At 38.9% G+C, this 14338-nt stretch overlaps 1 protein-coding gene across 1 annotated transcript in view; it reads right to left on the minus strand.

Moving 5' to 3' along the window:
* The window catches only part of ABHD12 (abhydrolase domain containing 12, lysophospholipase), a gene marked incomplete at both ends in the record, with an annotated part of 79556 nt that overhangs the window by 25588 nt on the left and 39630 nt on the right, over positions 1 to 14338 (minus strand). The gene's annotated exons all lie outside the window — the stretch shown is intronic.

A 14338-nucleotide genomic window follows, 5' to 3' on the forward strand; every position in this document is an offset into this window, starting at 1 on the left:
CAGCATTATCAAAATAACTAATCAAGACTTATATGTTACCTATTCCCACAAGAATAATGCAAGTAAGAAGTCTCACACCCGCTTTTGTTAAAAGAATTATTCTGACAGTCCTAATTTGAGCTTAGAATTCTGCTAGGGGGTGGGCGTATAAATTTCCCCCCTGAAAGTCAGAAAAACTGTCCTGATGATTTCCTGTATTCACCCTGGGATCAGAACACAGGACAGACATATGCTCAGAAAGGGCCCAACCTGCCATCAGATCATAGTTGCAACCTCATCTCAGAAGAGCAGAATCTTTGGTATCCTATCACTTCCTGCAAGCCGGCCCAGGTGTGGGCTGCCCATGAACTTCTTGTAGGAAGCATGGATAACAACAGAAACTGCCCGACCAGGTCCTTGGAGGGAACAGGGGGTTGAGAACACAACTGTGGCTATCACAGCCCGCCCTCACTGCAGTCCTTGCATTTCTGCCCACACCCCCTCTGTCACCACCTGATGAGGTACCTCAGGTCAAATGGTCATACAGGGTCTCAAGACCCTCTTCCAGCCTCTAACCAGCTCTATAAGTTGCTCATCCTATTCCCAATCCCCTTTCAAAAATGTTCCTTGCTCAGAGATTCTCAAACTTCTTGGACTAAGGGGCCTGTCTACAACTGAAAAATTGAAGATCCCAAAGAGTTTCTGTTTATATGTACCTAGCACTCTTCAGACAGTGGGTAGCAAAGGGTGGGGTCTGCATTCATGCTGGGTTCTTAGCTGTGGAGAAGGCACAAAGTTGGGAGAAAGGTACCTGGTACAGGTGATCTGACCTAGTCTGGGTGACCAGGGAAACACTGTTAGGAACACAGGAGTTAACTAGACAATATGAGGAAATAGTTTAAAACACAAATTCCAGGGCCTCCCCAGTGGTGCAGTGAGTTGAGCACAGCTCTGTGAAGCTGTCTGCAGTCTCTGCGGAGTGGGTTCCATTTCCCAGCTGGCCAGGGAGATACCCACACGGCAGGGCAGACCTCTCTTGTCTTGCCCACTGCTCCCCTCAGCAGTGTTTTCAGTCCATCTGCCTGTTCTGCTTCCTGCTCTGTCTCTGATGAGTTCTCTCACCCTCCCAAGCCTCTGGTCTGTACCTCAGTTCTTGTATAAATAACATAAATCTTTAAAAAATAAAATAAAATGACAAAATCCACACACAAGCTACCCTTTTACTGAGGAAAAGTGAACTATATTGTGGTTAAAGGAACAATATTGTGGTTAAGGCAGCAATTCTGAGGTGAGATGAGTTGGTCCAATATTCTATTTATTAGCTGTGCAATCTTAGGCAAGTTACTTAACATCTCTGAGCCTTGGTTTCCTCCCTGCATTGTGGGGATAAAAACAGTACCTACTTTGTGGAGGTCATAGAATTATTACCCACAATAATGCACATAAAATGCATTAGGTCCTAGCACTAGGTTCACAAAGTTGCCATGACCATCTTTATATTCTTGATAGAGAAAGGAGCAGTCTAGACATTGAACAGCCACCAAAAGTAGAAGACTGGGTATTATGTGAGAGGTTCCAAGAGATCTAGAAGGATTCATAACTTTATTCTGAGGAAATAAGCCACAATCAATGCATGACCACCAATGCCTGATACAAAGCTTGTGCCTGGGTACTACTTCAGCCACCCTTGGCCACACCTGTATCTCTCCTATACTTTGTTCACATACCCTTTCAGAGCTTGCAAAATCTTTGCCCTATTGGAAGCTTTCAATTCTATGCCTTAAGAGAAAGCAAAGTATATGTCCCCACAAAGACTTGCTCAGAAATGTTCATGTCAGCTTTACTCACAGCATGCAAACAAAGAAACAATGCACATGTCCTTCAGCAGGTGAAGGGATAAATAAACCAAGGTTTGTACTTAGAGAGGAAAGCAACACAGTAATAAAAGAGAGTCACCTACTGATACACACAACCACATGGATGAATCTTAAAATAACTCTGCAGAGTGACTGAAGTGGGAAAGAAGGCCAAGTCACCAGCTGACTTTTGTTTTGATACATGAGTACACCTACAAACTATCCCTATATTAGCAAAATTAGTATTTTCTGTGCTATTTCAATGTGATGCTTCCTCTATATAGACTGTGGCTTTTCATCTTTTTTATATTTTGGGAAGTTTACATACAATGGAAGTCATCTCTTATAAAGTTACAAGAATTTACCAAGAAGGAACACCCCCCAAAAAAGACTACAAATAATTTTTAGGGAAAAACAATCATTTTCCTCATTTCTTCTTAAGTACTTATTACTTAACTTCTTATAACAATTTTGTTAACAGTCTCAGAAATTACCCTAGTTGAAATCTTTACTTATTAGTGATAGTATTGCTATTAATAGTTGTCCCTTACTGAAAGTATTCATTGTTCTCGATTACTATTAAGAATGAACATTTCCTACCCAGCTGAGGGAAAGTGTCACCTCTGTGTTGTGCCTGCACACACCTTGTGATTAATCATGGGTGATCACCTTTCTCCACACTTCACATGTCCATGTGCATAGGCACAGCTTTTGCCATAGCCTGTACAGTGATTCAACATGCTTTCCTTTTCAGGTTACTCATATTATATCAGTTCCTAAAAAGATAACCAGAATCACCTGCCAAGGGAACTGTAAAAATAAATTTAACAAATGGACTCTTATGCAACCCAGCAATTGTATTTTTTAGGCATTTATTCCAGAGAAATGAAGACTTATTTTCACATGAGAACTTGTGCGTGGATAGCATTTCTATTCACTGTTGCCCCACACTGGAAACAACCTGTTATCTTTCAACAGGGAAGTAAGATAAACTATGGTTCATGCATACCATGGAACACACTCAGCAAGAAAAAGGAATGAGCTACTGCTCATAAACAACTGGGATAAAACTGGGAATAAAGCTGAGGGAAAAGTCAACCAAACCCAAAAGATTCTATAACATGTGAACCCATTTATATAAGATTCTTGAAATGATAAAATTATAGAGATTGACACCAGATTGGTGGTTGCCTGAATTTAGGGATGGATGGAGAAGATGGGAGTGGCTCTAAAGGGGTAATGCAAGGGAAGCTGGTGGTGGTGTTACAAATGAGTTCCTTGATGTGACTGTGATTTCACAAAGCTATTCATGTGAAGAGATTCACAGCATTACAGATAAATACACACTCACATAATGCACATATGACCGCATTTAAACTGATAAAATCTGAATAGCTCTATGGATTGCAGCAAATGTCAATTTCCTGGAGTTGTTTTGTACTATAGTTGGGTAAGATTTGGGGGGGGGGAGGGGATGTGAGCACAGGAATTCCCTTTATATTTCTGTGCAATGTCCTATGAATCTATAATTATTTCAAAATAAAATCGGGAAAGAACAAAATAAAACAATGCAGAGTGTTGGAAAGCAATTCGATCACTATATCAAAAAAACGAAGTAAATAAAATCTGACCAAGTTGCTGAACTTCATACGTTATCTCAATGTCCAAGTAAATATAAGTCCCATTTTCACAAGCAGGAAAACCAAGTCCCAAGGAGCTGAGTAACTTGCCTGAGGCCACAAACCAGGATGACAAGCATAGCACACTGAGTAGGCACAACCAAGCAGACCTCTGCTCCCATGATCCTGTGGGTCTCCTCACCTCTTCATACAGGCCTCTCTAGAAAGGTACCTCAAACCAGAAGCAAAAGGCCCACAGTACCTACCCAACAAATAATCTGGTATTTTCTCTGAAATGATGACAGACCTTGACATTTTTTCGTAGTGAACTTCTAAACAAATTATTCAAGGAATGTATAATATGTGTAATTTTTTCTTCCTGCTGCCTCGTAGAGGGTAGTTTCCTAGTTAAACTGGTTAGGAAGAATATGAGGTGGAGGCTGAAGGAACTGAGACAAGTATCTGAGAGGCAATTGATGGAGTAGAGAAAGGTGCCTGGAAAAGCCAAAAGGCTTGGATAAGGACGCCCAGAGTCCACAGTGGAAATAGGGAGGCTGTAGGTGACATTCATTAGATTCCAGTGTGGTATTAGTCAAAGAACAGACAAATCAATGAAACAATAGAAAATCCACAAATAGATCATATAAATATGGTCGACTAATCTTTGACAACAGCACAAAGGTAATACCAAGCAAAGACACTCTGTTCAACAGAAGATACCAGACCTAGATATCCAAATGCAAAAAAAAAAAAATGAATCGAGACACATACCTGCACTCTTCATTAACACTAACTCAAAATGGATCATAGAGGTAAATACAAACTATAAAACTTCTAGAAGGCAACAGGAGAAAATCTAGATTAGTGATGACTTCTCAGATACAACACCAAAGACAAGATCCATAAAACAAATAACTGATAAACTAGACTTCATTAAAATTAAAAAGTTGTGCGCTACAAAAGACAATTCAAGAGGACAAGAAGACATTGCTGGGAGAAAAATCTGCAAGAGGCACATCTCATAAAGGATTGTTAACCATAATATACAAAGGACTCTTGAAAATCAACAATGAAAAAAGGAATAATCCTTTCACAAAAGACGTTATTTAGATGGAAAGTAAGGATATGAAAAGATGGCCCACATCATAAGTCATTAGGGAAACACAAATTAAAACAATAATGAAGTATTGTTTTAATTTAACGTACCTATCAGAATGGCCAAAACCAAAAATACTTTTATCAAATGCTGGTTAGGATCATTCATTGCTGGTGGGAATACAAAATAATAGAGGGCACTTTAGAAGACAGTTTGGCAGTTTCTATTAAAAGTAAACATGCAGGGCCTCCCCAGTGGTGCAGCGGTTGAGCGCTGGGCTGCGAAGCTGCCAGTTCGATCCCTGGCCACCGTTGAGGGTACCACATGGCGCACAGACCTCTCCTGCTGCGCCCGCTGCTCCCCTCAGCAGTGTGTTTCATCAGTCTTCCTGTTCTGTTCCCCGCTCTGGCTCTGGTTAATTCTCTCACCTTCCCACGCTTCTGACTGTACCCGGTGCTTATATAAATAAATAAATAATCTTTAAAAAAATAAAAATAAACATGCAATGTAGTACTTATGTTCCCTGGAATTTACCCAAATAAGTGGAAAACATAAGTCCGTACAAAACCTTTTACATGTATATTTGTAAAAGCTTCATTCATAATTGCCAAAACAGAAACAGTAAATATACTTCGGTAGATAAATGAATAAACAAACTGTGATATATATCAGAGAATAAGAAATTGTTGAGCAGTGAAATGAAATGTGCTCTCTAGATATTTCAGACAGGGAGGAAAAATATTACCTATGGGAACATAATGTGAAGTCAATTTGAAAAGGTTTTATACTATATTACTACAACTATAACAACCTGGAAAAGACATACATGTTATTAAAAAAATAGCATAAAAAGCATTAGTCCTAATATTGAGCAGGTAACCTTAAACTTGTTCATCTCCCCAAAATGAAATCAAATTTAAAAAATACATAAAGTGGTCCAGACCTAGAACCAAGTTTTATATAAGCTAATGTGTGTATGCCTTTTATATAATGTGTGTATGCCTTTTATAATGTGTGTATGCCTTTTATATAAGCTAATGTGTGTATATAAGCTAATTACTGTGTATGCCTAATTCAGCTAAAATTTTAGAATAAAAGCTGTAAGATTTCTATTTCCATCTGTATGTTTATGTGTGAATGTACATATAGTATTATTTGATATTTCCCCATCTCCAAATGCTATTACCAAGTTAATGTATACAATCCCTTAGAAGTGCTATTCCAAGTAGCTTAGAAATAGTTCAAATATAAATTAAATATTCCTACAAGTCTGAAAAGCATAGGAACTACCCCAATTTTTAAGTTCATGTCTATAAATAAGAGCAGTTTGGTATTATCAGTTTAATCAAAATGTGTGTCTTCTGGGTTATCAGCATTATGTACGAGCATCTATCATTATTTCACATGGATTTATTAGTCAAATAATCTTACATCTACTAGGTGTTTCAGATTAAGGTGCAAGCAAATTTGCAATATAATCAATTGTTTGATAACCATTACTTCATGTTTATAAAGCACAGCAATAAAATAACACACACACCAGCACTAGCATGTGTGCACGTATACACACACACACACAATTTTTTTGTTGTGATTTTTTTGTTATTTGCTTAATGAGCTATAAAAATAGTTAGCAGGTAAAAAACTTGATGGTGGCTAGCTTTGCTTAACATCTTATGAAATCATGAACAATCCAAGCATATTGTTAAGAACATGTAGGAGTTGAGGTAAGTAAAATAAAAATTTTATGCACAAATTTTTCAACATTAATTATGTTTCATAGTATATCTGCCTAGAAATATAAAAATTAGGAAATGGTGTAAAAATAATTTGCTGATCTGATATAAAATATTGGTATATGACATGCAAATTAACTATTATCTATATCCTAGTATCCTCAGTAAGCACAGATTATTAATGGTCATAAATTATAAACAATCTATTAATCTACTAAAAATATATCAATCTACTACAACTGATAAGAGTAAAGGGAAACAACTTTACATGCATGGTAAGTACGCAAGCAACATAAGTTATGTAAGGGGAAAAGGGAGTAAATTCTGTCCCAAGATAAACCTAGTTCCAGAATGAGAAAAGAAGATAGACTAGGATAAAATCTGAGTACATACAGAAAGTTGTAAAATATTTTGTGAAAAGGGAATTTTATTTTGCATGGTCAAAGTTAGGCTAAGATTAGATGGATTATTTCACAAGTTTGTTTTTTAATTAAATTCAGTTTTAATAGTACCCAAGTGCAAAATTAGAGTTTGCATTTCTCATAATTTTTTTAAAGATTTATTTATTTATGCATACAAGAGCTGGGGTACAGGCCAGAGATGCGGGGGCTGAGAGGATTCACCAGAGACAGAACAGGCAGATTGACTGAAGTACACTGCTGAGGGGAGCAGTGGGTGAGTCAGGAGAGGTCTGCTTCGCCAGGTGGGTTGCTCCCTGGCCGGCCAGGGATTGAACTCATGCTGCAGAGGCTGCAGATTGCTTCATAGTGTGGTGCTTAATCCCTTGCACCACCAAGGAGGCCCTGCATTTCTCAGTGTTAAAATAAAAATTTTCTTAGGCTCTAAAGTCTTCTCTTAATAAGAAATTGTTAAAAGTTTTTTTTTCACATTTTAAGTGATCTGTTTAAGAACAAAAATTCTTTGCCTTACCACAATACTGTCTGTGCTTTATGTTAAACTTTATTGTGCCTTTGACCATTGAACAGAACCAACTATTCTCACTTTTAAAAGACCTAAGGTTAGGGCCTCCCTGGTGGCTCAAAGGGCTGAGCATGGCACTGTGAAGGTATCCACAGCCACTGCAGCACAAGTTGGATCCCAGCCTGCCAGGGAGCTACCCACGTGGTGTAGCAGACCTCTCCTGTAGCTCCCGCTGCTCCCCTCAGCACTGTATTTCAGTCAATCTGCCTGTTCTGCACCAACCCCCTACACCTCTGGCCTGTAACCCAGCTCTTGCATGCATAAATAAATCTTCAAAAATAATAAAAAATAAAAAAATGAAAGACCTAAGGATGGTTATTTTAGGACTTAAGGAATGTTACCATCATATCACCTCCTATAATTACTTTTGACTTATTATTGTCACTTTGTTAGTAAGTAACCACATACTGTTTCATAGTAATCCATGGTCCTATTTAGCCAAATGTCAAACCTTTTTACATTTTGACAACTTGTGCTATTTATTTTCCCAAAATCAAATCCTAAAAGAAAAATCTTGATCTCAATCTGACTTTGAGATTTCCCAGAAGACCCCTGGGAAACATTAGTTTGTTCCTTACCTTGTAAAAAGAGAGATGTTAAAATAATTAGGTTTCTTTGATGTGTTGGGTTGTATGAAGCATTCTCTAATAAGAAGAAATCCTGAACCTCCCCTAGGTTATATTCAAAAGCAAATATAATATAAATATTTCAGAAATTATATAAAGTTCCTAGAAATCTGTCAATGCCTTTGTCATTCATGATATGTCTTGGTATAATGTCTGTAATAATTCTGGTTAAGATTTAAAATGCTGTAAGCAATAGAAATAACCAAATTTCCTAGTCAGTACATTAGTTTTATAATAAACTCTCATCAGATCTTTAACCATGGCCATTTTAAGTCTTTTATGATCATCCATAGATAATCTTTGTTTCAGACTGATTTTTCTCTAGAAGTGTCCGCAGTCAGCTATAGGCCTGAGTATTTCATCTTCAACAAAAAGGAGCTGTCTCAGAGACCCAAGGGAAGGGCTATGCTGCATATTCCATGGCAGACTCTCTTGATGGCATTGCTTTAATAACTTTGAAACCATACTATGGGACTGAGTAAGGATTTCCAAAACTCCAGTTGAGAAGTTGATGTGTTCATATAAACTATTAATCCCAAGATCAAGCAAAACATTGATTAATTACATGGAACTGAATGAAATGATGAAGAATAATTATAATCTTGTATAGTTTTTATTTGAAATATTGCCTGATGCCTTAATGATCTATTTTTTTAATATAATGAAGTCTTTTCTTATTTATAATTTGTACCAAGTCAAACTATAGTTTTGTAAATAGAAGTGAAATATTTGCCTTTTCCTCTTTACCTGATTCCTGCAGAATTGTTGACTATTTTTATTTTCCTAGCAATGTCGTTATTTGCCTAAGTTCAGTAAGAATCTGTCCTCCTTGTATCAGGACATAATTGGAACAGTGATTATATAACCAAGGCTTTGACCAAGGAATGTCATGTTTGAGAATGATGTATAGAATTGTATATTATCAGATTGCTTTAAGGAACTAAGGTTGCCTTTATGGAGCCAATGCTTACAAAGTCCTCTTGGAAACACAGGCTGATAACTGACTTACAAAGCTCCCAGCCATACTTAATTACAGAGTACTTCTCACAGGCCCAATGTTAGGGGAATATAGGGGAACCAAATAAGACATCAGTGTAAAAAAATAATAATAAAAGTACAAAACACAACAAAGCAAAACCAGACAATTATAAACCAGAGACATCCTGCAGGGGAGGAGGAGGGAAAGGGATTGGAGGGAGGGAGGAACACAGGGGACTGAGATGATGGTGCATGGGTGCCTTGGGGAAGGAAATTCTATGGGGACTCAATCTGAGGGGGTGGGGAGAAGCAAATATTGTCTTAAAAAATATAAAAAATGATAAATGTTAAAATAAAAAAAGTTAAAAAAAAAAAGATCTATCACACAAAGATGATGCTTCCTTTGTCTTTATGAGGCAGACGGCAGGACCCCATTTTAGAGCACATACCCATTTGTTTGGGTTCTCTGGGGGCCCCTCGGTCCCACGCTAACACCAAGAACTGTGAGATATTTAGGGGACTTCAAGAAGAGAGGAATTCAGGCCTCCCCTGGTGGCACAGGTGATTGAGAGCTGTGCTGTGAAGCTCCAGAGCCTCTGCAGCGCTGGTTCAATCCCAGCCGGCCAGTGAGGGTCCCACATGGCGCAGCAGACCTTTCCTGTCGTGCCCGCTGCTCTGCTCAGCAGTGTATTTCGTCAGTCTGCCTGTTCTGTTCCCCGCTCTGTCTCTGGTGAGTCCTTTCACCCTCCTGTGCATCTGGCCTGTACCCCAGTTCTTATATAAATAAATAAATAAATCTTTAAAAAAAAAAAAAAAGAAAAAAGGAATTCATCTAAATCTTGAGATACTATAGTTCTTGGCTTGGCTTCTGAGCTTCAAGAGGCTCTTAAAAGTTTGAGATTCCTTATAAAAAGTTGTAGTAAAGCCAACTTAAATTGTGGTCAATTAGTATTGTTGCTGACCAAAGTAAATAATCAGGCCAAATCTAACGAGAACAGACTTATTTTGTAAAGAAAAATCATCCCAATTGATTATATTTGCTCAAAGCAGGAGCTGACTAGAGAGAAATTTTGTTTGAATAGAAAGTTATAATAGGGGCCTCCCTGGTGGTTCAAGGGGTTAAATGTCAGCAGTATGAAACAATCCACAGCCACTACAGCACAAGTTCCATCCCTAGCCAGGGAGGTGACCAACATAGCACAGCAGACCTCTCCGCCTGGCCCGCTGCTCCCCTCAGCAGTGTATTTCAATCAGTTTGCCTGTTCTGTTCCCCACTCTGTCTCTGGTGAATACTCTCACCAACCCCCCCCGCACACACACACACACACACACACACACACACACACACACACACACACACTACTCCCCTGCACCTCTGGTCTATATCCCAGCTCTTGTATGCATAAATAATTTTTTTTTAGAAGAGTTATAATACACCCTTATGGATTATCAGATTCAATTCTGTTCATTATCAGAAGTTTTATTATTTATAAATTGGACTGGAGCCTGTCATCTTGTAGATTTTTATCAAGTTCTCAAATCTTCTAGTTTCCTCCAATATCTGAGTAATATTTCTAACTCTTCCTCCCACTCTCCTGATGTGGGGTAACTTAGAACTAAGATCTGACTGCCCAGATTCCCAGACTCTTGCTTGTCTAGCAGCTTCCTCATTCTGGAGGGAGCTGAAAAAGTCATGCAAGGTGAAGCTGGTGGGTTTGATGTAAAGTTCAAAGAACATATAGATCAGACATGGCTCACTATCACCAGAGACATTCAAACTGCAAACCAAGAAATTCAACACATTGCCACAGCCATCCTCACAATACCATCTCAAAAAAATGCTTCAAACTCAACATTTAAAAAATCTTGACTGACAACTCTTTGAATTCAGAAACTGTATTTATAACCTGATCCAACCATTAATCTTTCTTCACTGATTTTAATCTATATTTTTCTTTCCCTTTACAGATCTTTTACCTCCAATTTCTAAATCAAGTCTTCTTTCTGAAGCAATCATCCCAGTTCCTTATTTGCAAAACTTCTGGGAAGTTGAATGGGGGAGACAGAGGGACTGATATCCCACCAGAAATAGTATAAAGATTGTTTCAAAGTGAAAACATCTTAGCTCTGACTGATGCAGAAAAGATATATCTGAAATTCTCTTATCCCACAAGAGCTACAGAACAATTACCTGACACAATCACCTCTCTGGGGAGGTTTCCAGCCAAGGGAGGTAAGTGACTTTGGGCACCAGGACATTCCAAAATAAGTTGTGTAAACAAGCATTCTCTGAATCTTCTATCCTATAAGCCCCTAATCCCACCCCTCCTCTGCATTAAACTGGTATATTAGCCTTTCTCTGTAGCTTTTCAGGGGGCTACATTCTCTATAGATAATTCCCATGTGCATAATCAACTTTTTTCCTATTACTATGTCTATTGGCAACTAATTCACAGGCCCCAACTATTTAGATATAAGTTGGTAGGAGATTTCCCTTCCCAACAGAGGCATCTTCAGGTATGGCCATCTTTCTTCTCTAACACCCTGAACTCCTTCCAGCATGGACCCTTTCTTTCATCTTTGTCTCTATGGCACCTAACTCAATGCCATACCTACAGTTTTATTCAACGAATCCTTCATCAAAGAATTATTGAGATATGATCATTAATGCAAACAAAATATCAGAACTACCTTCAAGGTTTTTTTTAAGATTTATTTATTTATACATACAAGAGCTGGGGTACAGGCTAGAGATGAAGGGGGTGAGAGAATTTACCAGAGACAGAGTGGGGAGCAGAACAAACTGAAATACACTGCTGAGGGGAGCAGCGGGCGAGACAGGTGAGGTCTGCTTCGCCATGTGGGTTGCTCCCTGGCCGGCCAGGCATCGAACTCATGCTGCAGAGGCTGTGGATTGCCTCACAGTGCTGAGCTTAACCCCTTGTGCCACCAGGGAGGCCCACCACCATCAACTTTTCTAGGCCCCCATTGCACTTAAAGAAATTCACATTTTTTTCTATTTCACTGTTTGTGTCTCCAACCAAGCAACTGCACTGAAAGTTACTCTGGTGATTTCACTGTGTATTAGAATCTTCAAGAAAGTTTATAAACTACTAATGCCTAGGGACCTGCCTCGGAAATTTTAGTTTTATTTATTTTTTTTTTAGAAATTTTAGTTTTATTGGCTTAAATGTGACCTAATCATTAGGCTCTATACCACATTTTTACTGCATTTTTTTAAAGATTTATTTATTTATGCATACAAGAACTGGGGTACAGGCGAGAGGTGTGGGGGGTGAGAGAATTCACCAGAGACAGAGTGGGAAACAGAAAAGGCAGACTGATAAAATACACTGCTGAGAGGAGCAGCGGGCGAGTCAGGAGAGGTCTGCTGTGCCATGTGGGTGGCCCCCTGGCTGGGATCAAACTCATGCTGCAGTGGCTGCAGATAGCTTCTTGGGTTGTGTCTTAACCCCTTGCACCACCCAGCTACATTTTTTTTAACTACCTAAAAATAAATAAATAAATAAATAAACCCTGCCTACTGGATCTAAGTGTCAAACCCACAATCAACTACCCCACTTGCTTACTGAAGAGTCTACCTATACTACACCTCTTAAGCTCGGGATAAAGTTTTCTCAAAGAGAGTATTTTATTCATTGTACATATTTATATATAAGATTTCTCAGAATTAACTTTAATTGTAACAGAAATCTCTATAAAAGGGGGAGATTTCCAGTTCCCTGCCCCAGCTAATGAGGAGCAGAGCTGAGCGGCCAGGTAAGGTATAGAACACTTGGAAAGACACAGGATAGAGGCACAAGGAGTAGAGAGACATGTGAAGGAGGGCACGCTTATTCCTCACCAGAAACTTGGGGGACATGAAAGAAATATATGGAGTCAATACAATACATGTGGAGACACTTGAAAGAGTCATGTAAGGAGGCTGACAATGGCAACCTTTATCTTGTTTTGTACTTTAATTTTACCCCTTTCATCCCTGGCTTGCCTGGCCCTTTCTGCCCCTTTCCTATGGTTCCCACCAGAAGGTGCCTTTGACTTGTGGCAAACTTTTGGGCCTCAGTGGCCCCATTTTGGGCCATCCCTGTCTGGCTGAGCATTTACCAAAGAGGGGATGGGTGACTTTGAGTGTTTCATGGGGAAACTATTCCCTCTTCCCTCTCTATGCACAATCTCTTTCCCTTCTCTTCTTCGCCCTCTTTGCACAATCATTCTATTAAAGTTCTTTCTCACTAAGAGTATGTATTGTCTTTATACAATGGATGGCAGAATTCCCTTAAAGCATGCAAGTTTGGGGGTCCCAGGGTACCCTTCAGTATGCCCCCTAACATAATTACAACATAAAGCCTTCAAAATTGGTGATTTTAAATTAGAAGCTCTATCACCCTGTAGTTCCCGGATATCCAAGTATACAGGACAAATTCAAAGATTATGTAGATGAAAGTGAGCTGGCTTAAAAACTGAATCTATAATTAAGTAACATAAAATTAACCAAAACAAATCAGAAACGTCACATGTTTTTAATGCTTTTCCCAAATTGTAGAGCTATAGAAGTCTCATCTTCTTTCTGGCAAACAGGTGCCACATTTAATACAACTTTAAACAAATGCCTGCAAATGAGAACAAAGAACTCAAAGTATAAAGTTAAAGATACTTTTATCAGCAAAACAGGCAACTTAACTCTCTAGTTGCTCCACAAAATAACTCACTCAAAACACATACTTAAGATTTGGTAACTCCTATATGCACATTCAGAAATACACAAAGGGTCCAGATGGGAACACAGCCAAACCAAAGCCATCTTCTGTCCCATCCACCTTCTGTACAGGCAACATGGCCATGGGTCCATTTGAGCAGGAGTAGGAATGAGTTCCCATCCCTGGTAATCAGACCCAGAATTCCTTCTGGAGAATAACTGTAATCCCATGAATGATGAGGAAATAAGCAGGTGCTAAGGTGTGGCGAAATCAAATCTGGGCATAGAGATTGTAGACTGCCTGCCCAGCCACTGGCTATTCATCTCAGGACTCCACACCCACCTCACCCTCCATGGTCTTTCCAGCTCTCTGCAGACCAAATATGGATTGTGCTCTATCAATACTTCACAAAAGAATGATAGCCTGTGATCATTATTGCACCTCCACCCACATTTCAGTGTTTCAGTTTCCCCTCCCCCGGAGTTTGAACAAGGAGGGGTACTTGAGGCCTGACTCATTCTCACTGGTCTCTGTATCAACCTCCAAGGGTCAAAGAATTTAGGGACAAAGGGAGCCATCCTGGAATGGCCAAATGAACCCTTAATCTCAAAAGACAGGAACTGAAGGTATTAAAGACTCTTATTTCAAGATTTAATCGACCTTTACAGCAAATAAACAAAAATCCTGCCCTTAATAAATCAAATGAGTTTAAAGAAATAGGAATCACATTTGGCACAACAATCAGAATT

The sequence above is a fragment of the Talpa europaea genome, assembly GCF_964194135.1.
Source record: "Talpa europaea genome assembly, chromosome: 11".
Classification (NCBI taxonomy): Eukaryota; Metazoa; Chordata; class Mammalia; order Eulipotyphla; family Talpidae; genus Talpa; species Talpa europaea.